Source organism: Herpailurus yagouaroundi, unplaced genomic scaffold (genome assembly GCF_014898765.1).
Source record: "Herpailurus yagouaroundi ecotype Mexico unplaced genomic scaffold, PumYag 67793, whole genome shotgun sequence".
Taxonomy (NCBI): Eukaryota; Metazoa; Chordata; class Mammalia; order Carnivora; family Felidae; genus Herpailurus; species Herpailurus yagouaroundi.
In genome coordinates this window covers 9305189-9331039 of record NW_024420586.1, presented here as the reverse complement: position 1 = coordinate 9331039, position 25851 = coordinate 9305189, and the positions used below count along the sequence as shown (strand labels likewise).

The following is a 25851-nucleotide window of genomic DNA, read 5'->3' as shown; positions in this document are numbered from 1 at the left end:
TGTCCCAAAAATATATTTAAAAAACGTTGGAAAAAAAAATTAAAAAAAAAAAAAAAGTTCTGTATAAGGCCTTGCTGTCCATTCGCCTTTCATACCAGAGTTTCACTATGGTTCCAATTTGCCGCTTCGGAAGAGTCCAAGTCCAGACGTCAGAACGTCAGAAGTGCCGGGGGAGCATCCAAGCCTCCCGTGGTGCCGGCACAAGCGTCTCAGCGCAACATCGAAGAAAGGCGGGCCCCGCACCCTTGCTCCCAGAGAAAGAACATCACCCCCCACTCGGGCCCGTCGGGCCGCTCTTAAAAAAGCCATTCGCTGTTTGTGTCAGACACATGGAAGAAGGAAGTTTTATCAGCCACCCCCGAGGTTTACCAGATGCCGGCACACCTTCTCCCGCCGGGCCGTTCCCAGGGAACGCGTGCGTGTCCACATGGAATCCAGCAACGACGGGGAGGCTGGACGGCGGGCACTCACCCGTGTGCCTCTCCAACAAACAACACATGACCACCGTCGCCCAACTTCCACATCTCTCCGGGCAGATGTGAAAAGCGGTCCCCTGGAAACTCCGCAGCCTCCAAAACTGACGCCTTACCAGGACGGTCCGCCTCGCCCTGGCAAGGTCTAACCTCAAGCGGTCTTCACCTCCGCTTCTGTCTGTCGCCACGAGAACCAGACTGCCCAGCCCTTTCCCGAAACACGCCTCTACCTTCACCTCTAATCCCCACGAGGCTGGCCACTTCCCCTGTCCGTCCCCTTCTCTCACCCTCCCCCAACTCTTGAAAGCCTTCCCCTGAGCTGTTTGGAACTCAAGGGCCATTAGTAGCACAATCTCCTACATTCGCAACCTCTTGTCTGAACGCTGTCTTCTTCACCTTCTTACTCCGTGGGAAATCAGCAATGCCCCTAAGGACACTCCTTCTGGTGCAGCCCCACTGAGTCATAGCCATCCCCCGCCCCCCCCAGTACCGCTGGGCCTGAAAGTAAGACAGGTGTCCTCCTTCTTCCTTGTTCACACTTCCAGGCCATTCTTCCTCTTGGCCCTCTGCCCTTAAATGCCCCAGCTTAGAATCGAATGCCACCACATAATGGCCCGACACGATCCTTTCTTGTTACAGTTACCTAGGGACCCCCACCCGACGTTTCTTGACTATCTTAGCTCCTGGCCAACGGCCACCTTCCCCAGTATTAGCGCTGGCCTAATTCCTGGTGATTTCAATATCCACATAGATGATCCTGCCACAGCCTGGCCTCTTACTTTCTTGCTGTTTCTCCTCCCACCATCTTGTCCTATCTATTCGGCCACTTATTGCTATAGTCATGTCATAAACCTTGTCATCCGCAATAACTACTCTCTTTTCATAATCTCTAATTCGTGTACCAGACTCTCTGACCACCACTTCCTCTTTTTCTAGTTCATTCTCCCTAGTGTCCTGATGCCAAAAAAAAAAAAAAAAAAAAAAAAAAAAACCTTTACCCCCCATGGTAGAAATTTAACAAGGTCCAACGACCTTTTCACTTCATCTGAACTCCTTGATGTCCTGTATTTTCTGAGGTTGCAGCCCATGGTAAATGACGATCATGATTCCCTTGTAGACATGTCCACCCCACCTGATCCTCTGGCATTGTTGTACTTGCTTGGCAAAAATCCCTACCCTGATTATATTCATTTCTCCCCTAGACCACACCTGCACCCATGTAACTGAATGTGGCTAGAAAAAAGCCCAACCAGACTGACTGAATGTCCTTAAACTCAATGAGTAGGACTCTTAAGTGGTCCCTTAGTAACACCAGCCATCCATACTGTATGTCCCTATTCTACCAACTCCACCAGTTATGGAAAAAGGACAGGACCTTTTTCCATAATTCTCCTCTGTATCTGTTAACCTTGGCTATACAGCAAGCCATCCCAGTAAATAGCGTCTTAAGGCGGTAATCATTTTATTTGCTCACGATTGTGTGGGTCACCAGTTGGGTCGGGATCAGTCGGGCGGTTCCTCTGCTGCATTTGTTTGGGGTCACTCACGTGGCTGTGGTCATCTAGTGACTTGAATGCGGCTGGCTGGTCTAAGACGGCAGTTGGCACTTGCTAGTGGATGGGTCACGTGTCCCCAGCAGGCTAGCCTGAGCAGCTTCAAGTGGGGGTGGCAGTTCCTAGAAAGAGGCATTTTGTAAGCCACTGCTTGTATCATATTTGCCAATGTCCAGTTAGCTACAGAAAATCACATGGCAAGCCCAGAATCAGTGGAGGAGAGGAATGTCAAGGGTCTTATGTGCTGGGAGTTGTTACTGGAACAATCTACTACTCTCGCCAGTCTCTAACCACTCACACATGCTCCCAAACCTCACTCTTGCCTGGTAACCTTGCTTCCCATTTCACTGAACAAAGTATAAGGACATCTGAAGACTCCCATCTGCCACCATACCTCCCACCCACCAGCATGTGGGCCCATTTACTCTACTGTCTCTCCTGCTACCAGATGAACTCTCCATGCCCCTATCTAAGGTTAACCCCTAGAGCCCATCTCTTCTTGTCCACTCAAAGACTTTCCTTCTGTGTCTCATCTGGAGGTACTCAGGCTGATGCAGTAATCTGGTGGCTTTAATGGACATCATGGTCTAGGACGGCCTCACTCCCTTTTCTTTTCTTTTTTTTTTTTTTTTTAACGTTTATTTATTTTTGAGACAGAGAGAGACAGAGCATGAACGGGGGAAGGTCAGAGAGAAAGGGAGACACAGAACCTGAAACAGGCTCCAGGCTCTGTGCTGTCGGCACAGAGCCCGACGCGGGGCTTGAACTCACGGACCGCAAGATCATGACCTGAGCCGAAGTCGACGCTTAACTGACTGAGCCACCCACACGCCCCCCTCACTCCCTTTTCTACATCATCACTTGCTCTCTCTTCACTGGATCATTCTCTTCAGAACAAAACCATGATATCTTTTATCTTACTCTAAAATATCCCTCTAATTACCCTCTGGCTACTGATTGGTTTCTCTGTTCTACTTCATGGCTAAATTCCTTGAAAGTGCTCTCCATACTCACAATCTCTTCCCAAACCCATGCCTATCAGGCTTACGTGTCCATAACTCCACCAAAACGGACTTTGTCGTAGTCTCTAATTTCCTCTGTACCGATAAATCCAAGGGTTAATTCTCAGCCCTCATCCTCCTTGAACACTTTCTTGAGTTGACCTTCAGGCTATTTCACTCTCCTGGTTTTCTTTATACTTCTCTGGCCTCTCCTTCTCGGTCACCTGCTCCTTTAGTGATCAATTCCTCTTCATCATCTCCCTGATATCTTAGAATTGGAATGTCCCAAGGCTCGCTTCCTAAGGCTTTTCTCTTCACTGTGTACATGCACTCCTTTGGCAATAGCATCATTTTCATGCATAAGAAATGTCCTCTCTGTGCTGATGATTCCAAATGTGTACCTCCAATCTAATCTTCTTTTTTGAACTTTAGACCCGGGTACACAAATACCTACTCAAACGCCTAACAGGCATCTTAAATTTGACGTGCTGCATAGAACTCCTCATACTTTGCCCCAGAACTTCTCTACCTATAATTTTCTTCATCTCAAATTAATGGCAATTTCCAATTTTTTAGGACAAAAGCCGTGATGTGATCTTTAATTGCCTTCTGTCTCCTACAGTCCACATCCAAATTATTAGTGCATCTCATGAAAAATATACCCAAATTCGGATCCCTCTTGCAACCTTTAGGGTTACTACCCATCTCCAGCCTACCAAACCTCCCACCCAGGTGACTGCAATAGGCTAAGTGACCTCCCTGCCTCTGCCCTTGTACTCTACAGTCTATTTTCAACACAGCAGCTAGACTGAGCTTTTAAAAACATAAGTCAAATCAGGGGCGCCTGGGTGGCTCAGTCGGTTGAGCGTCCGACTTCGGCTCAGGTCATGATCTCGCGGTCCGTGAGTTTGAGCCCCGCGTTGGGTTGTGTGCTGACAGCTCAGAGCCCGGAGCCTGTTTCGGATTCTGTGTTTCTCTCTCTCTCTGCCCCTCCCCTGCTCATGCTCTGTTCTCCCTGTCTCTCAAAAATGAATAAACGTTAAAACAAATTAAAAACATAAGTCAAATCACGTCACTCCTCTGCTACGGTGGCCCTCACAGCCCTTACAATCTACCTGTCCTATTCCTCTATTCTGTTTCTTCTGCACTTATTTTTTATTGCTCACCTCCTTGCTCACTTGGCTCCAGTGACATTGCTCCCTTTATAATTTCTAGGGTGACCCAAGCATACTCCTTTGTTAGGGTTTTGTATCTGGTGCTCTCTGTCTGGAACACTGTAGCAGTTAGCTTTTGCTGTGTAACAAACCAATCCAAAACATAATGGCTTAAAATAACAATGGTTGCCTCTCATGGTTCTCTGGGTTGACTGGACAGTTTTTGCCTAGGCCAGCTTGGCTAAGACGAGATCGTCTAGGAGAGGACTTGGCAGGCTACAGGCTGCCAGCCAAATCTGGCCTGCCACCACCTCTTTTTGTAAATAACGTTACGCTGGAGCACAACCGTGCCTCTATGTTTACGTACCATCTGTGACTGCTTCCATGGTATAATAGGAGTGGCTTGATGTTAATGGGGCAATATTAACCCCCTTAGCCATATGTTTCTCATCATCCATCAGGGTAGCCCAGGTTTGTTTACATATGGTGGTCACAAGAGTTTCTGAGATCAATTGGATCACATTTGATATTGTCCCATAGGTCAAAGAAGAACACGTGGCTAAGCCTAGAATCAATGTGGAAGGGCCTACCCAAAGATGTGGCTATAGGAATAGGAATTTTTGTGGCCACTTTTGCAAACAATGTACCGTCAGTATTATTCCTCCTTCCTGAATTGTTGCCTCACCTCCTTCAACCCCATGCGCCGCTATCACTTGTCTAGTGAGCCTTCCTTGAACCCCCCTTCTCTATTTCCTATGCCCCTCTTTCTGTTTAATGTCCCTCTGTAACAACTATCACTTTCTTACCTTACTTATTTGTTCTGTTCATTGTCTGTCTTCTCCTTCTAGAATATAAAATTCATGAAGGCAGGGATTTTTAGCTGTTTTGCCCACGGTTTTATTTTAGATGCTTAGAATACTGCCTAGAACAGAGGAGATCGTCAGAAAATGTTTGACCGAATGAGTGAATGATCTGGTGCTCTTTAGGATTTGAAGCAGGAAAAGTCCTTGCCAGCCACGACGGCATTATTGATGTTTCGGCCTACAGCCCACCAGTTGTTCTTCTTAGGGAAGCAGTGCTAGCATTATGATGGAATAATGTATATTAAGCACCGTGAAAACACCAAGAGTGTAAGAACAGAATTACTATTGCTTCGCTTTTCATTCCTTAGATAAGTTTGGTCTTAAGTCACTCAACAGGTAATAGTCACTAGTTATTATATTAAAGCCTCTTAGTGAAGGGCAGGGCACTGCAATGATCTATTTTGGCAGGGTAATTTCTTGGAGGAGAGGTTATTCCTAAGACGATGCGCCGGCCGCATTGAATATACCCCATACGCAACCACGTTGGGATTTTTTTCTGCCTGCAGAATTAAGTTCTCCCAAATTAGTATCCCTTTTGCCTTTGAAGCATTATACACTCTTTACAGGTTTAGCTACATCTTGAAAGAGCATGACTTAGAAAAGGGTGACATGAGGGATGGGGGTATCTAGGCAGGAGCCAGAATGCGAAGCATTTTCAGGAACAAGTTGTGGAGCAATTTGGCTGGGACAGAGGAGCCATATGATGCCATATAATACAGCAGGAGTGTGGCAAATGCATGGGAAGTGCCATGTTTTGAATTATCATACAGCATGATCAAGCCCCGGGTCCACCAGATGTCCAAAGGAATACATGAAACCGGAATAGTTTGGCAATATGTGAACTTTCCTTATGCATTTTGGTTCTTGCATTTATGCGTGTTACTGGATTACATATACTTTCTTTTTCATTCTAAATTCGGCATAGTTTTACGAAACTGAAACCACCGTGGCAACAGATTTTTTTTTATGTCAATAGTTTCATCAAGAGCAGAATTCTGGCTTGTGGGATTGTTGATCCGCTATTATTTATCTACCACACCACTTCCTCGGTGGTTATTTATACCTCATCTACAGCTCCTAGACGTTAAAATGAAAGGTCTTGAAACTTATGGGAGAAGTTTAGAGGGAGAGCTCTCTGTATCTTGTGAAATAGACAAGGTCACTGCTTAGTCAACCTTTCTTACAAAAGAGTTCAGTGATAACAGCCAAATTAGAGCCCTGGTCAACCGCAGCTGATGATGGGCTCTGTTGATGGGTGCCCTTGGCTAGACCTGAAAGTGATGTCCTGAAAAATGATTACACTTCTACTCAATAAGCCAAAGATGTATCCATTAAAAGCTGAGCAGGAAGGGGGAATGAAAGTTTAAACATAGCCTCTTGATCAGTTCACATATTTGACCTCTTACTCTCAGTCATGATCTCTAGTGTATCTATCATAGTTGTTCACGTGCGGGGGGTGATGCCAGTGCAGCTTTAGATACACAGCGTTTTTTATTATTGAGGTCCTTATAACCTTAGAAAGATATATTTATGTATGTAAACCAACGAATAATTCTTAAAAAGCCAAGGAGAGAATACTAGAACTATATGCTATTCATTCATTGAATAATTATTTATGAGGGCTTCATTATGGTCAAGTACCGTGCGAGGTGGTAGGCGTTCTACCCTCAAGACGTGCATATTTAAGTTGGAGAGACCAACATAAAAACCGATATGTGAGTGCTATGTTCGAATTACGGACCCACAGAGAAATGGAACGTTACCTTGCCTTGGGAGTGGTGGGTATCCTGGAAGCTTCCTCGGGCACGATGATACCTGAACAGGATTTTGAAGACTGAATAGGAGATGTCGAAGAGAAGAAACAGGGGAACACATCGCAGATAGAGAGAGTGGTGTGGGCCACATCGACCTTCCCACGTTTAGGGTAAAAGTGGAGAAGCGTAAGGCAGAGGGTAAGGAAAGAGAAAAGATACTGGAAAAGAACCAGGAGAGATCAGAGAAAATCTGGCAGTTCAGCCAGTTAAGAAGAGAGGAGAGAGTGGTGTTGAGAGATATGGAAGATGAGAAATTGTAGTTCTTGGTGACCAGATGGGCAGGAAAGGAAAGGAAAGGATTTTGAAGGATAGTGTTTGGATTTCTAGCTCTGGGCATCTGGATACAGGGTAACATCATTGTTAGAAAGAGGGGACCGAAGAGGGGTATGGGGATGTTGGGACAAAGTAGGGACTCTTCCCAAGTTCAAGATGCCATGGGACATGTAGGTGGAGCTGAAAATGGAATGAAATGTAGCAATTATACATTTAGACTACATGGAACGAAAGGTGAGGGGTAAATGTTCCAATACCTACTTCCCTTCTGCCTTTGTATATCCTGGCTCCTTTCCTGCAGGAAATCTCCAACCAAATGATAGGAAGATAAAGAGAAAAGGCTTTGTGGATGGTGTGGAAGGTGAATGGGAACTGGAAGAAAGGCAGGGATGTGAACAAGCAGAAGAGAAGGAAAGTCAGTTCAGGGAGGGAACGCAGAACCAACGAAGGTAGAACACTGGTACCAAGCAAGGCAAGGGCAGAAGGTTCAAGATGTAGAGAAGAGGAAAATGAACATTACCAAGAGGATGGCACTGGATTTCCTAATAAATTTATTCTCCGGATGGATGCTGGGAAGTTTAGACTTTAAGCATTCAGCAATTAAAGGCCATGGTAGGTGTCCGAACAGAGGAGGAACATGGTATGATTCATATTTTAGGAGTATGGTCTGGAAATAGCATCCAGGAGAAAAAGGAGGCTTAAGTGGGGGCAAAGAGATCTAGCCAACAGATGACTGGGATCTCCCAGCACCTCCAGCTTCTTTGTAGGGGGAAGAAGAGGTTCCAGGGCTTCTGCTGGCACAACTGTCCCGTCAGGAATATGGCAGCCTTTGCATGACTGGGATTGAAAAAGGTCATGCTATATACTCCTTGCAAGGGGAGCGGACCACAGCCTTTTTGAAGAAGCAGGAAGAGACTCATGAGTATTTCTTCCTTTAGAGAAATACAGAAGCAAACAAAAATCAAGACTGCAGTAATGACTATTTTTACCCAATTACACATGCATTACTAAGTGTCACAAATCCCATGAGCTGGAAGGTGTGATTTTCTGAGTCGGCTGCTGTGTTGAGATGAGAGGAATTGCTCACTGTTGATAACACTGTTGGATGTTGCTAATGTAATTACAGTTTCCCAGACTGGTCTCAAAAATTAAGGTTCATGTATTTTCGATTTCCCTTTTCATTTTGGAAAGATAATAATAATAAAAATGTACAAACTCGCTTGGTTTGACTTTACACCCAGTTTTTGTGACATTTTTATTGTGTCTTATATGGAATGGATTGATTTTTTTTCCCAACTTGTCTTTGAAAATGTCATTTACACAAAGAGATTGAATGCACTTAATTTGTTTAGTCTCCTGAAGTGATGCTTCTAAGTGGGCCATGATCATTCAGTAAATATATCGTGTGAAGGAGGATGGAATGAACAACCGAAAGAATTATTCATAGTGTGTGGGGAACAAAAATGGATGAAAGGAAGCTAGAGCGCAAATTGGACTGTAATGACAGAATAAAGACGGATCTAGCGTAGTCATATTCGTGGTTCTATTAAAACACAGAGTTAATTTAGAGAATTTCTACGTGTCTTTAGAGCTTTATTGTTGCTGTTATGGTTGCTACTGAAGTATATACGGGAGTGGCTCCACATAACTAACGTACATTTCTCGTCCATGCTTCTTTGAGCATCGACGGTTGAACTTAATGGAATTTCAGAGAATTACAAAAGACGATGAGAGGATTTAAAATGTTTCCCATTTCCTGTCCCTTACCAGTGTTCAGATTCTAACACAGCCTCCACGTTGGGATCTTAAACTTCCTAATTCATTATAATTATGTGTGTCGCAACAACTGATAACCATAAATCCAGCAAGTTTTAAAATACTCCGTAAAGGACATATAAATGATCAGAGAAGTAACTGTTTTAAGCGGCATTTTTAGGCATGTAAAATCCATGAACGATCTGAGAAGCCATATACATGGACCACGTGTTCGGCATCTACAAAGCGTTCTCGCGTATAGTATCTCACGGAAACCTGTCACTTTTATTTGAAGCAGGCCTTTAGGGTAGCATGGTCCAAGGGGCTACATTAAAAATGGTAACTAACTGTGTGGCCTTCACCGTGGGAACTCCTTTCCCCCCCTCACGTCATCTTAAGGTACCAACTTTCCATGGAACGGACCTTGGAGACTTGGGAGAGAGAAATCTGAGGATAAAAGACTTGTTCAGATCTTTTCCTTTAATACAAACTAACCAATCGCCCTAAGTAATGTTTTCCAATCATGCACTGCATAGGGAGGGGAGGCTGAATAGAGTTCAGAGTCAGACTTCCTGGGTTCGGATCTACTTGCTGGCTGACCCTGGACAAATTAATAAATCTCTCTGTGCCTCAGTATCCTTCTCTATAAAATAGGAGTAATAATTGTCTTGCCTCGCAGGGCTGTTGTATCTGTAAAATACTTCACATGCAGAGTGCAGAGTAAAAACTCAATAAAGGTTAAAGAATAATGACAGATAAGAACCCGACACCTAGCATTCTATCCTTTGCATAAAGTAGTTCCAATTATACTGAATGGACACCTCGGGTTTCTACATAATGAGAAGAAATTCATTATCCATAGTGTAACTCAGAGCCCTCTACAGTCCTACCGAAAATAAATTTCTCTATGCAAGTTCTTGACATACACATAAAAACTGGCTTATTGGCTCTTGTGAGAGAATTTTATGGACCGTACTGCAGCTTTCTCAAACCGACAAAAGCACCCATGTTCCCAAGGCGAGTGAGCCTCCTCGGCGATAGCATAATGTCCAGATCTCTACGGTGGAAACACATCCAGAGTATTGCATCCAGCTCTGGAGGCTCGGTTTTGTAGAGGCCATTGACAAATGGAGCAATCTAGAATGTCGAAGGACATGAAAATCCACGTTATACAAAAAACCATCCAAGGGACAGGGATTGTAGCCTCTAGAAAAGAAGAGCATAGAAACTGCCCAGAAACATCAAAGAGCTGTCGCAAGTAAGAAGAATTGGACTAGTTCAGGAAGTCAGCGGCAGCAGGGGATGAACACTATGGATCATTTTCCACAAAATATCGGGCAGTGAAACGGGCTGCTTTCCGAAAGAGCAAGTACCCATAAATAAAATGTATTTATGCCAAGTTTGGACAACCGACTTAAGGAAATGATGAAGATAAGATTCCATCTTTGTTTGGGAAACCGGAACGACAGTTTCCGGGTCCTGGAACCTAAGATCTCTTTTAATTCTAGTTTAACAGCCTTCTTGGGATGCATGCTTCCGCCAAGAAACGGAGATACGGTCAGCATCCTCTATGCCACCGTGACCAGGATATTTTTACCAAGAGGCTAATGAGAGCTTCTGAGAGAATTGGATAAGATTTTAAACTTGTAGTGCTCAAGTTCACATTTGCCATTGTTTTAGTTTGGCCCTGCGCTAACTGGAAAAGAGGTGCCGTTGAAAGGAAATGAATGCATCCACAAGGCCTAAAAATCCCCGGAGGAGGAGACATTTGCCATCTGTCTGCATCATTTTATCTCATTTGATCCCTCAGCAGGGCCGGTAAGACCATTATTTCCATTGTACAGATGAGCTTCTGATGGTTAAGTGGCAGAGTTGAGACAGGAGCGCAGACCTTCGGACTCCAAATCCAGTGCTCCTTCGACGTGCCCCGCTCACTCACTGCTTCCCGCTGCTGAGTCCACGTACATCGGAAGACCAAAAGCAGAGACAGACAGGAAAAAAAAAAAAAAAAAAGAAGCCTCTCCAATTAAATTCAGTAATGAAGGAAAAAAGAAACCAAGTAAATGCTCTGCCAGAAAGAAACCTCACAAGAAAATATGGGAGCTGGAAATTCAATTAGAGAAAATTGTAGATAGGTTCTTAAGAATAAAACGCAGAGGGATTAATTAAAGAAATAACATTAGTTAACGAAAAGGGTCAAGGTTTAGAATCAATATATTCTTGGAGTTGGAAGCAAGACCTGTCTGAGATCTGAGAAACTACGAGGGAGTGGAGAATTAGGAAAGGGACGCAGACAAAGTGAATGAACGGGGCGAAGGAAAAGCAAGGATCCTCAAGAACAACATGAAAATGAGCAGAGCTGCCGCAGCCAACGGAACAGTAGGGCCAGCAAGACAGGCAGGAGGAGAGGTTAAGCGAAGGGGCACCCGAAGCTGGCAAAAGCACGATTAAACACAAATAAAATGCAAGACGCAAAAAGGCAGGCACGGAAGCCGGAACCGGAAGCGAGAACAATAGATCTGTGTTTGCACATTGTTTTTCTACGGGGGTAAATCTATTTTCTTTTTCTTTCGGCCGATTTTCTTCCCACCCTGCCGCCCTCTGAGCTCTCCAAAAGGGAAATGCAGAGGGTGTGAAGGGGATGAAAAGTCAAGCTGCATATTTTTAACGTGTTTCCAAATGCCACTGAGAAAGCTACCGCAGCCTACTTGGTATGTAACGTGTATTTCAAAACCGCTAAACCGTGATAGTCAGGATGATGGCACTAGCTAGCGTCAGGGAGGGGAGAGCCATGAGTCAGATTTGAAAAATATTAAATCGTGGCCGTTAGCTTCTCACATGTTGGGTCTCCAATAGCATTATGAGTCCGCGTTTAAAACCGCGTCGTGTTGTTCGAAACTGATCTGCTGAAAAAGAACTTTTAGACCCTTGGATAAAAAGGGGAAAAAAAAGTACCCTATAACTACAGTACAGTATTATCATATATATTAGAATGTGCAGAACGGTGCTTTTGAACCTGCCTCAGCGTATCATCCAAACACCCGCAGACTGCCAGAGAGAGATACTGATGTCGTGAATCAGGCAACTTGACCTGCCCTTGGCCACCCCATCAAATATGTGCTCCAGAAGCAGCTCGTCCCCCAGGAGCAATGTCCTCAGAGAATGTCCGGGACAAAGGAACTTCTTTCCGTCATCGACATCAGGGACGTTCTCCGCTGAGAAAGGGTGAGTGTGGATATAAAGTGCACAGAGGAGGGGGAAGGGAGCGAAAAGGGATACGAGAGAAGCTAGTACAGGCTTCAAAAATGTTACCACCTATGTAGCCTTGAGCAACTTCCTTAAACTCTCTAACGCCTCAGTTTCCTTATCTGTTAAATGGGGGACGAGAATAGTATTTACCTCAGAGCTATGGTAAGAATTAAATAGCACATCATCGCGCAACGCATTTAGCCCAAAGCCTAGCATCATGTACACGAAGTGCTCCATAAATGGAGACAATATGATTAACACCATTCTTCTGCATCCGCATTTGTCTTCACGCATTCTTTACTTTATTCAACCAACGTTTGTTGAACCCCTGGTATATGCCAGGCACGGTGCTGGGTACCGGGGATGAGCATCTGTGTTCAGTGAGACATCTCTCTGCCCTTGCAGCCTTTACAGGGCAGTAGAAAAGACATCATGCGACATGTGACTACCACATTAACTGTTTAATTACATCTGTCATAAATGCTATGCGAGAAAAGTCCAGGATGCCAGGAGAGAGTGGAAGAGGGGACTTGATCTAATTTCGGGCTTCCTCCCGGAAGTAAGTTTTGAGCTAATTCTGAAGGATGAATAAAAACTGACCTCTCAAGGGCAGGGGCAAAGCTTGAAGTAGAAAGACGGAAGAGCACTGCAAAGAGAGGGAACAGCATATACGAGGGCTCAGAAGCAGGACTTCTAGAAAGCAGGTAACTGAGAGTTCTTGTTGCTTCCTCTACCCGTGACCTTACTGTAATGTAACCAAGCCAACCTCGCCAGCAAGCGGGAAGAAAAAGGATAGTTCCCAGTCCCTTACTTCTTGCTGGAAAGAATAGCCAGAACAAATCGGAAGGAAGCCTCGGCTTGCCCAGCCTGTATGCCAAACTCCATTTTGTCAGCGGGAAGGAAGTGACAAAAGTCCATTCTGGAACCCAAAGCCTGAATCTAGTCTGTGGGTTAAAATACACATGGGGGTTTACGGTTTAATTTTGCATGTAGTTCTGGGCCACGTCTGAAAGTTCACAGATGAAAAGCAGAGAAATGCAAGCGTGACACTGACTATTGAAATGTCTCCCATGCCAGAGGGAACCAAAATAACACATGGGGCTTGTGAGCCAAGCCCACCTTGCGCTGTGAGAGTTAACGCTGCTAGTGTGTTTATATTATAGACTTCATCTTTCAGGCTCCAAGATTTGGTCATAAAATCTCTCCCCAGCCGAAATGTGGCATATAAATAAGGTCTCTGCTTAAGGGTTGAATTGTTCTGTTGCTCTTTGAAAGCTGTCCTTTCACCAGATACAGCTCTGGGTGACTTTTTCACCACCCACTTTTAACGCTCCCTGGTTAGGAAAAGCCACTACCAAAGTCACCTCATCCTTGCTGCCTACAACTGAGAAGTGGGCCGAACGTTAGACCTTTCTGCAACGTGGCCAGAAAGAGAGACATGTGTACAATGGGAAGAAGGCTATATGGCGATCAGAGAATGATTCCAACACTGAATTCCTTTTAAAACTCTATTCCCACTCAGTGTTCCGTAGGATGGTAAAGCTCTGATGACAACACGACACGTATCCAGTTCTAGAAAGCAAAAAAACACAACCTAGTAACTGTCTGAAGGAAAATTCAGTATCAAGCATCAATCTCTCCAAAGTATAGCTCATCTCCAATGAAATCACCATGAAAACCAATAGCAGGAGGGTTCTTTTTTTCTCTCATTTTGCCGACTGAATGGGCCGTGGACTCGGTGATTGGGGCTGCAATTTTGTTGCCGCTAATTTTTTCTTAACTTGTAATTTTGAAATAATTAGAGATTCACAGGAAGTTGCAAAGATAGTACAACACAATGTGCCCATCACGGGGCTTCCCCTTGTGGTGACATCTTACAAGGCTATCACGCATCATCAAAACTGGGCGATGAACTGGAGTAAGTTATCAGACCACAGATCTGACTCTTATTTCACCAGTTTCTGCCTGCAATCCTTTTTCTATGTCTGTGTAGCGTTCCATGGCGTTTTGTCACCCGTAGGAACGTGCGACATCACCACCACAAAGGAACTCCCTTGAGCTGTCCCATTTTTTTAGTCACACCCCCTTCCTTCCTTCCCCTTCCCTCACCCCTGGAAACCGCCTGTCTGTTCTCCATCTCTAATTTTGCCATTACAGATGTTATGTAACATTGAGGAGGTTACATAAGTGAAACCATAAAATGTAAGGCTTTTTGAGACTAGCCTTTTTCACTGAGTGCTATGATCTGAATGTTGTGCCCCAACTCCACCATATTCTCACGCTGAAATCCTAGCCCCCAGAGATGAGGCTGTTAGGAAGTGTTGGGGAGGTGCTTAGATCATGCCGGTAGGGCTGTTGTGAACGGAATTCATGCTTTCACAAAAGAGATCTCACGGGGCGCCTGGGTGGCTCAGTTGGTGAAGCGTCCGACTTCGGCTCAGGTCGTGATCTCATGGATTGTGGGTTCGAGCCCCACGTCGGGTTCTGTGCTGACAGCTCAGAGCCTGGAGCCTATTTCAGATTCTGTGTCTCCCTCTCTCTCTGCCCCTCCCCTGCTCACACACACTCTCTCTCTCAAAAAAAATAAATAAACATTAAAAAAAAATTTTTTTTAAAGACCTCACTAAGGTCCCTTGCCCCTTCCTTCATGGCAAGATGGTTCAGGCTATGAACACAGAAAGGGACCTTCACCAGAATGAGATCGTGCTGGCCCCTTGATCTTGGACTTCCCAGTTTCCAGAACTGTGGTAAGTAAACTTCTGTTGTTCGTAAGCTACTTAGCTTGTGGTATTTTGTTACAGGAGCCCAAATGGATTGAGACACTGGACACAACTCCCCTGAAATCCATCCAAGTTGTTCTATCAATAGTCGATTCCTTTTTATTGCTGACTAGTATTCCATTGGATTGGACGTGCCATAATGTGTTCAACCATTCACTTGGTGAAGGACGTTTGGGCTGTTTCCAGTTTGGGGCTACAAATAAAGCTTCCATGAGTACTCACGTATATGTTTTTACGTAAACATAAGTTTTCATTTCTCTAAGATAAATGCCCAGGTGTGTGATGATTGCCATACTGCTTTCTAGATGATTGTACAACTTTACATTTCCGCCAATTACGAAAGATCCAGTGTCTCAGCATTCTTCTTTAGTTTTGGGTTTTGGGTTGTTTGTTTGTTTGTTTTTTAGGATTTTATTTTTCAGCAATCTCTACACCCAAAATGGGGCTCGAACTCACAACCCTGAGATCAAGAGTGGCACACTCCACCGACTGAGCCAGCCAGGCGCCCCTACATCTCTGCGTTCTTGCCAGTATGATGGGTAACGTTCGTTTTCGCCCTTCTACTGTAGTGGGATCCCCTCGTGATTTTACTTTGCCTTCCCCTAACAGCCAGCGATGTCGACTAGCTCTTCGTGCGCCTCCTCGCCACCTGTTTGTCTTCTTTGCTGAAATTTCTGTTCAAGTCTTTTGTCCATTTTCTAACTGGACGGTTTGTTTCCTTACCGTTGAATTGAGAGAATTCTTTATATACTGCGGATGGGAGTTTTTTGTAGCACATGTGATTTGCAAATACGCTCTGTCTTTTCGTTCTTATAAGAGGGGCTTTTGCAAAGCAAAAGGTCTTCATTTGATGAAGTCCAACATGTCCATTTTTTTCTTTCGTGGCGCATGCTTTTGGTATCACAGGGGGACTAAACTCTTCTTCAGCGGATTGAAAGGCCACCATTCGTGATAATGAACACCGGGTATTATGCACTTACCAGGAACCGGGAACTGGGTTAAGCCCTTCATAAGCATCGCCTACCTTAATCTTCACCTCAGCCCTGTGGAGTCCACACGATTAGCCGCATTATGACAAATGAGGTGACGGAATCTTAGCTGGGTCAGTCAACTTGCTGAAGCTCATACAGTGAGGAAGTAGTCAAGACTGGCTTCAAACTCAGGTACGTCTGACTCCAAAGTACATGGTAAAATGGACTTAGGAAAAAAGACTGGGGAATGTTAATTGAGAGAGGATTTCCTCAGGACTTGGGGTGGGATACAGGAGGTGGGAAGGGTCATAAGGGAAAGACTGGACTTAACCCATCCAACAAAACAGTGTAAAGAAGGAGCAGTTCCTGGCAAGCGGCAGTGACGAACGGCACGTCGGCACTGACCGGGGGTAGAAAACACCAATGACATCCCGAGTTCGAGTCAGCACTTTCGCGCATATGAGCACGAACACAGGCGTCCTTTCCACCGGCAGACGTTTTGCCCCCCATCAGATATATAAGAAAATGGTCTTGCCCAGCATGAAGGAGGACAATGCAGTGCTTTCCCCCTCCATCTTGAACTTGGAACGAACGGACGACAGCCAAGGAGTTCCCTGGGGAATGTAGGGGGACTTCTCCGGAAGTTGTTTGCATATTGTGGTGAAGAGGATGAGAGAGGAGTTGGTATCGGGGGGTCTGGAGCCGGAGGGGCAGGCGAACCACGAAGAACGCGCATGTGGCTGTGCTCTTGAACCCAGGAATCGAAGCGACTTGGCTCCAAAAGCCAATAAACTGTGGCATTTGCATTAATTTCCCTGAGCTGGGGAGCACGCACTTGCACTATCAGCTGAGAGATGTGAAAATTTAGCTGACCTATGCTCACTCTCAGTGATTGGAGTCGGAAGCTGCCCAACGATGCAAGATCATCTCGAGAGGACAGTGGTTCTCAAAGTGCAGCCCCGGGACGGCAGCGTCAGCCTCACACTGCGGTGGTTAGAAATGCCAGTTCTCAGACCCCACCCCACATCTACTGACTCCAAAACTCCAGGGATGGCCCCAGAAATCTGTGCGTCTGAAAGCCTTCCGGGTGACCGTGGGGTTTTTTTTTTTTTTGTTTGTTTGTTTTTTTTTTTTTTAAATGTTTCCTTCTTTATTTTGAGAGAGAGTGAGAGAGAAAGAGAGCACAGGGAAGGGGCCGAGAGAGAATCCCAAGCCGGCTCCATGCTGTCAGCGCGGAGCCCAACTCGGGCCGGGCCTCAATCGCACGACCACGAAATCACGACCTGAGCCCATATCAAGAGTCAGAAGCTTAACCCACTGAGCCACCCAGCACCCTCCCCCCCACCCCGCCACCAGGCAATTCTCATACAGGATAAAGTTTGAGCACAGAAGGAGGTTTATAATGTGTATCAGAACTAGTTTCAGCTGCATATAAAATGTGAAACTCAGAATATTAGTGGCGAGACACGGCAGATTTATTCTTTTATGTCGAAAAAGTCTGCAGCTTGGCCACCCTCAGCCCTGCCTCTCGCCCCGAAGGGTGCGTCACAGTCCAAGATGACCAGTCAAGCTCTAGCTCTCGTATGTCACATTCAGAGGAACAGGAAGGAACAACAGAAAAAAGACGGAAGGGGAAACCCTCCCAAATTAGGCCGTGACCTTGAAGCAGAAATCCCATGGGACATTTCCGTTTACATTTAATCGCCCAGAACTTAGTTACATGGCCACGACTATGCGCAAAAGAGGCTGGAAAACGTGGCCTTCGATCAGATTCAGGGCAGTGTTCGAACCCCTTGAAGGCAACAAGGGTTCTTTTCTAAAGGAAAAGGGAGAAGGCGACATGACACCCGTGAGCCTTTGCCACAGACCCCTCGGAGGCAGCTGGCAGAATCCTGGAAACTTGGAAAACATCTTGGAATCAGCCAAATCTTCACATTTCTACACTAATCTGTTTAAGGCAGTAAGTATTTTGGCCGTTTAGTAGGAAGGCCCTGGTAGTAGATAATAAATATTAGGATCTTCAAATACGTTGAAGGAGAGAGGTTGTTGGTGGTGTCGTAAGATGCCAGCCCAGGGTTCTAAGAAAATTTCACGGCAAACGTCCTTTATTTAATTATGATAGAAGCAAGTGGTTGGCTTCCCCCAAAGAGAAGTTATTCAAACGAGCTTTTCTAAACTATTTTTACAAAAGAAAGTCCCAGGGGCACCTGAGTGGCTCAATCTGTTAAGGGTCCGCCTCTTGATTGTGGCCCAAGTTGTGATCTCACTATTCATGCGATCGAGCCCCGTGTCGGGCTCTGATTGCACAGAGCCTGCTTGGGACTCTCTCTCTCTCTCTCTCTCTCTCTCTCTCTCTCTCTCTTTCTGCCCTTCCCTGTGTGCTTTCTTGCTCTGTCTCTCAAAATAAATAAACTTCTAACAAGAAAGAAAGAAAGAAAGAAATAAAGAAAGAAAGAAAGAAAGGGAAAGAAAGAAAAAGAAAACCCCAGCCCTCACTCGGAAAAATGTACAATAACTTGTCCTGCACAGAACGTGGCCCCTAAGCTTTGTTTTCCCCAGAACGGGGGTGGAAAGTGGACGCCCAGCCAAAACAGGTGAGGCACACCAAAGAATCAGTGATCAGCACCATCTCTTAAGTTCTCAAACCTCAGGTATTTCTTCAAACTCGTTAAAAATGCAAATTCCCAAGCCCTAAGCCAAAAGATTCTAATGCTACAGAACAGAAATAGCATCGGTGAATTTGTGGGTTTATTTCAAGTACCCCAGCTGATTCAGATGGACCTTTGACAAACTCTAAACACAAGTCCCCAAATGCACACGATACCACAGCAGGCAACGTACGGAACAAATTCATTCAAAAGCTGACGCTTGCACCTTCCCCAACATACAGCGAAGTTAAAACAGCTGGTTGATTTGATGAAAAAGATCAGATCAGCTGTTTGATAGCAGTGTTGGGTAACTTTAGTTAAAACGGGCAAATCAGGAAATTCTCCCCGCCCTGAGCCCACCATTAACGGATGGCTGCTCAACAGCAGGAAGGACAATGACAGCGGTGCCACTGGAGATAAGGGCTGCCCCAAGTGCCACCAGGGGTCCTCCGTTGCCCTGGGCCCTGGTGCTTTCAGCCTTAGAGAACAATGAAGGTTCCAGCTGTAACCAAGTTCTAATTTGACTTTGAGGTCCTGGGACAGGTGCGTGTCGCTGGGTACTGGGAGCCTCGAACCTCAGGAGAAACGGCCAAGAGGTGAAGTCCGGAGAGCCAAAAGGAATACTGGGGAGGAGACGGAGGGACCGAGCGGGGAAGAGAGGGTCCCTCTGGCACAAAGCTGCTCAGTCTTCAACACACAAACGCTGGCCGACACAGGCGCACACACGTGCACGACCCCTCGTTATTTTTCCGCTACCACCTATCCGGACCAGCGGCTGTTAAGCCCTGCGCTGCTCACACGAGTCAGAAGAGTAGATGTTCTAGTCTAGCCAAGATTAGGAGGTGTGCTTTGCATCACTCCAGCTTGCAGCTACGATTTCACCGCAGCCACAATGACAGATGAGCGGAAAACACCCCACCCTACACCCCACGGTGGTTAATATAGGAGATGAGCTGCAAACACCATAAAAACGGAGGAAAGGCACGCGTTTTAAAATGGATGCTGGTCGTTCGGGTTAAAAAAGGAAAAAGGCCCCTTTTCCTTTTCAAAAACAAGAAAGAAGGAACCAGCAGAGAAAACCATGAAATCTACAAAGACAGAAGGCACGAAGGAAAAAGGAGACACAGCGGACGGAGACACAACGGGGGACGCAGCATAAAAAATAGGAGAGAACGTGCCAAAAAGAAAAAACCTTAAGAAACCGGCCATTTGATCATCATTTTGACGCAGAGACTTCAAGAGGATGTCTCGCGTTATTTGGAAATAACCCACTATGTGCCACGTTTTAGATCCTTCCTTGGAAATGTTAGCAGAAACTGTGTGGTGGGCTTCTCTCCACATTGACACAACGGACTCGGATGAGGTGAAGTCGTAACAGAGAATCATTGTACGTTTTGTCCCTGTCTGGGGACATACAGACAATAGTGCTGACACTGGAAGTTCACAGCAATTTGGAAAAGACTGGAGGGGTTGAGGCATGACCAGCCCTTCTGCGCCTCTTGTGCATATAGTTGGTCTCTAATGACAACAGCTGTTGCCTACCAGGCCTGTCATTCTTTCCAGTCATGATTCTTAGGCTTCTGAAGAATCTGATATCTTCTCCCCCTCAAACAGAGCTATGTGCTTTCTTTTTTCTTTTTTTTTTTTTTAACGTTTATTTATTTTTGCGAGAGACAGAGTGGGAGCAGGGGAGGGGCAGAGAGAGAGAGAAGGAGACCCAGAATCCGAAGCAGGCTCCGGGCTCCGAGCCGTCAGCAGCGGAGCCCGACGCGGGGCTCGAACTCACAGACCGCGAGATCACGACCCGGGCCGAAGTCGGACGCTCAACCGACTGAGTCCCCCGCAGGTGCCCCAGAGCTATGTGCTTTCTGAAGTGCTGATGCACATTTGACCATCATTTCTCAGGTATGGGCATTGACAGTGCAAGTCTGCCAAGCATAGTGGACGCAATTTCTCCCCCTTGCGTTGATGTTCCTCATCATCAGGTCCTACAGCCTGTCAGGATGAAGAGATCAAAAAATAACACTTACTGAGCACCTCCCGGCCACCAGGCTCAACGTTTCCTAGGTTATTCATTTAATCTTCACTCCAGCCCTCTGGGCGGGGGTGGCGGGGGTGTCTTTCTTATTACCCTGTTTTGCAGACGACAAGACAAAGTCTCAGAGAAATTAATAACTGTCCCAATGCTATGAACTCGTGGATCTGGAAAGCCAACCACAGGAATTTTAATGTCCACTGGAGCATAAAAATGTACCATGCTAGGAACACCCAGTGTCATAAGCCAGTGCAGATTCAGAACCTCAGGTGGATCCCTGGAATTTGAATTTTAACAAGTGCCAGGAAATGACTCTGATTCTCATTAAATTTGGGAACCACGTGACATAAGAAGCAAAAAAAAAAAAAAAAAAAAAAAAAAAAAAATGCTGAGATACCGAGCATATGCTTTTAGAGCTAACAGTATAACAGAGAGTTTCTCTGTGGTTTTTTTTTATACTTCAGGCTGCCGTGTGGGGCAAGGATGCTGGTTAAGCTGTTTAGATTCTGTGAGCCACTTTGCTTATCTGTAAAATGGGAACCGTAGTTTCCATGCCACATGATTGCAGCGAGGATAACGCACAGGAGAATACTTGGCAAGTTCCAAAGAGCTGTGTGCTTGATCGCAAAAATGGCCCCAAATCATCCCCCAACCCCTAGATCCACACACGTGCAGTATTAATGTCGCAGCTCTCCCCATCACGGCGTGTTCTAGTCCTTGAATGTGGGCCATGTGATTTGCTCTTGCCAATGGGACAATAGCCAACATGACTCGGACAGACGCTTTTAGTCCTCGCACGTTGAGGTCTGCCCTATTGCTATGCTTGGGACCCTAAGGCTACCTTGTGACTGACTCTCAACTCGCCTTCTGGAAGTTAAGAGACCACAGGAAGACGGACTGTAGTCAGTCAGCTACCAGCCAATAGACAGTCAACAGCCAGGCACATACATGAGGCCATTCTGGATCACCCAGCCACCTGCGAACTTTCCAGCTAACTGTGTACTCAGGAAGAAAACCCACAGAAATCAGTAGAGCCAGCCTAGACCAGAAGAACTGCCCCGGAAGCCCACCAAATTGGGAGCTAAATAAATGATCGTGGGGGCACCTGGGTGGCTCAGTCGGCTGATCGTCGGACTCTGGGTTTTGGCTCAGGTCACGATCCCAGGGTCATGGGATTGAGCCCCACATCAGGTTCCATGCCTTAAGCGGAACCTGCTTAAGATTCTCTCTCTCTCTCTCTCTCTCTCTCTCTCTCTCTCTCTCTCTCCTCCCCCTCTGCCCCTCTCCCCTAGTTGCACTCTCTCTTTGATTGATAGATAGATAGAAAGATTAAAATGATGGTCAGAGCCATCAAGTTTTGGAAGTTTGTTACACGGCAAAAGCTATCTAATACAGGCTCTATGCATATGCTACCAGTTGGGTTATTTCGTGTTCAGAGCATGACTTCTGTAGTTTACTAAGATGCTGCCCAGAAGGGCTTTGCACAGATGGGCAGACATTATTGTGCTGATCTTCAGGCAAGGTCTTTTATCACATGGGTACGACGTCCCGCACAAATTATCTGACAGTCTCTCCTGACAAAGCACACTCTGGACACGGCAAGGGACTGAGATGAAGGAACCCCTCCCTACCTCCCTCTCGGTGTTTCGAGAAAGGCAGTTCAGCCGCGTGGTGTGGGAGGACATAGAACCTAAATCTTGCCCAAGCCGAAAAGCTTCCCGGAGGATCAGAAACGTCCTGAAGCCTGAACCGAGCACCCTCACTGCCGTACGAAGTGTTACTGTGCAGAATATATTAGATAAACCTGTAATGGTGAACAGGCCAGGATTGCACTACCCACCCAGGCTCACTCCGGGAGTCTTTATACTATGATTAAATGTCTTTGATAGGCATTTTCAAAGTGTGTTGTTCCTCTTGCTGAACATTTTGGCGAGAGAAGACTCATCATCTGTAAACATTATCTGAGGAGCCTCATTCAGTGGAACAAGGTACAAGGTTTTCTATCAACTTCATATTCTGCAACCTGAAAAGTAAGTATAAAACCGAGAATTTTTTAAATCTCCCTTTCCTTCCCCCCGGGAGATTTAGAGATCATGCAATGAATGAATACAGCCGTTTTAGCATTCATCTGACACAGCAAATTGCAACTCACTCTGGGAGTAACTATTTGCAAGGCTGATGCATCACATTCAAATCACATACTCATTCTGAGCCCCCCCCCCCATGCACACTTTATTAGATGGTTATGGTGTTATTGTTGGTTGAGGATAACCACATAACCCACTTTCTTAAATCCTTCTCCAAGCTGTATTGAATCAGGGGGACGTCTCAGAACACCACTGAGTAACCCAAAATAAGTCTCGGGCTCCTTCTGCTTTTTATACACAGGCTGGAATATGTTCATTTGCATGGAAGAATTTCAAATGCCTTTTTTAAAGCCTAACAGATTTCTCTGGATATAATTTGGAATCTCAAGCTCATTCAAGAAAACCAAAATTTGTCCAAATAAATGATCACCATGAAGTCGATTAATATGAGTTCTAGAACCAAGATCTAACTGAAATTTTTCTCACACCAAATCAAATGCTACTGAACCGTAGTTGGTTAACTCTGAGCTTTTATTTGGCCAACAGATAATAAAAAGTGACCGAAGTTGTGTCGGAAATACTTAGGAGCTGGATACACTTCGTGGCTGAAAGTGATCCAGGCACCAAATGACGAAGGAAATGAATAACCAGTAGAGAGAAAAGAAAAAAGGAAACCATCGCATGAACACAAGAGAAGAGAGAGGCGTGCCGACGATAACCGAAGCAGGAGCGTGGACAAGGTCTCCCCAGGGCATCTATGGAGTAGCAATACAAGACTGCCAAGGACCAAACTCCAGGGAGCACCAATACTAAAAGTATAGGCTGAGCCTGAGCCTGAGAGGGAGTGGCCAGAAAGGCGGGAGGAGAAGCTGGAGTGGCCCGTATCACCGAACTCAAGGAAACGAGTGTTTCAACACAAGGAGGATGCCAAGAGAGCAAGTAAGAACTGAGGAGAAGGGACTTCATTGGGTTCCCCAACACGAGAAGTTACTGGTGACTCTGGCCCGAGCAGTTCTTGTGGCGTGGTGAGGGCAGTAGTGAGTCGAGGAGGCTATGGCAGGTATTAAATGAAGACAGCAAGTGTGGACAATCCTTTTAGGAAAGTTAGCCCTCAAGTGTGTGGGAGGGAATGGGGAAAAAGAAGAGGACGGAGAACATGGAATGAGAAGGGCTTATTAAGAGGAGAAAGGTTTGGGGCGCCTGGGAGGCTCAGTCAGTTAAGCGTCCCACTTGAGTTCAGGTCATGATCTCGCGGTCCGTGAGTTCGAGCCCCGCGTCGGGCTCTGGGCTGACAGTTCGGAACCTGGAGCCTGCTTCCGATTCTGTGTCTCCCTCTCTCCCTGCCCCTCCCTCACTCATGCTCTGTCTCTTTGTATCAAATATAAACAGTAAAAAAAACTTTTTTAAAAAGATTCTCTCTCCCTCTCTGGCCCTCTACCTCGCTCATGTGCACGCTTGCTCGCTCTCTGTCTCTGTCGCGCTCTCTCTCTCTCTCTCTCTCTCTCACACACACACACACACACACACACACACACACACACAAAAGAGTAGAAGGGCTTAAGTGTTTTTAAAGGTTGATAGCAAGGAGGGACATCTCTTCCATCCTTACAGGCGGAATGAGAGAGAAGGGGGCAGAAATTTTGTGCGCTCCTACCTGGTGACCTTTTTTCTCAGTGAACTAGGAACCAGGGTATCTCTGCAGAGACTGAGGGGTGAGGGAGAGACCAGAGATAAGGTGAGAGTGAAGGTTTCAAACAGTCACAGCGGAGACTGAGAAGGACGGAGTCGACTGTGGAAACACGGAGGGACTTCTAGGTGCCACGGAGGGCAGTCTTGGGTGAACTCACGAGTCACGGACTAATGGTGGTACCAGCGGCGAGATTTTGCCCAGAAGCGCTCAACTGTTTAGATGTAAGCAAACAGCAGAAGTTGGGTCCATGCGAGAATAGGGTTTTGGCACGTGGATTTGATAGAAGGGATAGAACAAAGACGTTAAGAATCCTGGCAGGGGAGAGGTTAGAGTGACAGCCCGCCAGATGCACGCAAAGCAAGAAAGGGAAGATAAGAGGGAGCCAGTATCACGCAGGGAGAAATAAGTGGGTCAAGTGAGGATGGCTCCCTTGAGGTTGACCAACAGGTGTAGAGGGAGCAACTGAGGGAGGCAGCCGGAGGGGACGTTTAGGAGACTGTGGTCAGAGTGGACGATGCGAACGAAGGACACCAGAAGTGGGTGGGGTTCTAAGAGTGACAAGTTCTACAATAAGGCCATAGAACGCATGACTGGAGGGGAGTGTAGGCAAAGCTCACAGAAGAAGATACGCACCTTGAAAGCCTAGGGGTGGCTTGTTATCTACACAGGCCACGGAGCTCAGAGGATGATGGCAGGGCTGGGGTGTAGAGGAAACAATGGACAGTTGCTGACTGAGGGAGAGTGACCAGCGAGCCGGACGCTGACAGAGATGAGGACATTGAGAGAATGGCAGTTACCCCACCTGAGTCTCAGAAGCCCCGAGGGTGGAAAATGGTCTGGAAGAAGCACGAAGAGCCAGGCGAGGACCCGCCCCCCCCTTTCAACCTGACGCCCTGTGAATGAGACCTGGGGGACCACCGCCTGAAAGACCCACAGGGGACAAGGCTTCAGTTAGGACTGAGGGAGAGCAAGCGAGGATGTGGGCAAGCAGAGCACGGGCTCCGAGTTGCAAGCTTCCCGGGGCAGAGGGGACGGCGTGAGCGGACAGGAAAGGTAAGTGGAAGGAGTCGCATATCGTAGCAAACAGGGACCAGAGAAAACCGGCAGAGGGGCTTTGACCGTCTACAAAGTTTTCAAAGAATTTACCCCAACTTTCTTTGGTGGCTGAGGAGAAGGGGTAGGGCTGGCTCTCCCGGAACCCAGGCATCACACATATGAACTCTGAGGTCACGCGGGAATAGCATTTAGTTTGAAGCACATGAAATCGCTACTATTCAAATCGCTACCCAAATGATAACGGCACAGGCTTCAACTTCAGAGTATCTGCCTCCTGGGGGCACCTGGGTGGCTCAGGTGGTTAAGTGTCCGCCTCGTGATTTCGGCTGAGGCCATGATCTCATGGTTCGTGAGATCAAGCCCCACATCGGGCTCGGTGCTGACAGCTCAGAGCCTGCTTCGGATTCTCTGTCTCCCTCTCTCTCTCTGCCCCTCCCCCACTCATGCAC

General features: G+C 46.3%; 1 long non-coding RNA gene across 1 annotated transcript in view; it reads right to left on the bottom strand.

Annotated features, from left to right (window-relative positions):
• Positions 1-994: 994 nt before the first annotated feature.
• LOC121025968 (uncharacterized) overlaps positions 995-25851 on the bottom strand; it is a 33855-nt gene continuing 8998 nt past the window's right edge. Inside the window, exon 3 of the long non-coding RNA XR_005788212.1 lies at positions 995-2148. This is a non-coding gene — a long non-coding RNA (uncharacterized LOC121025968). The remainder of the gene's footprint in view (positions 2149-25851) is intronic.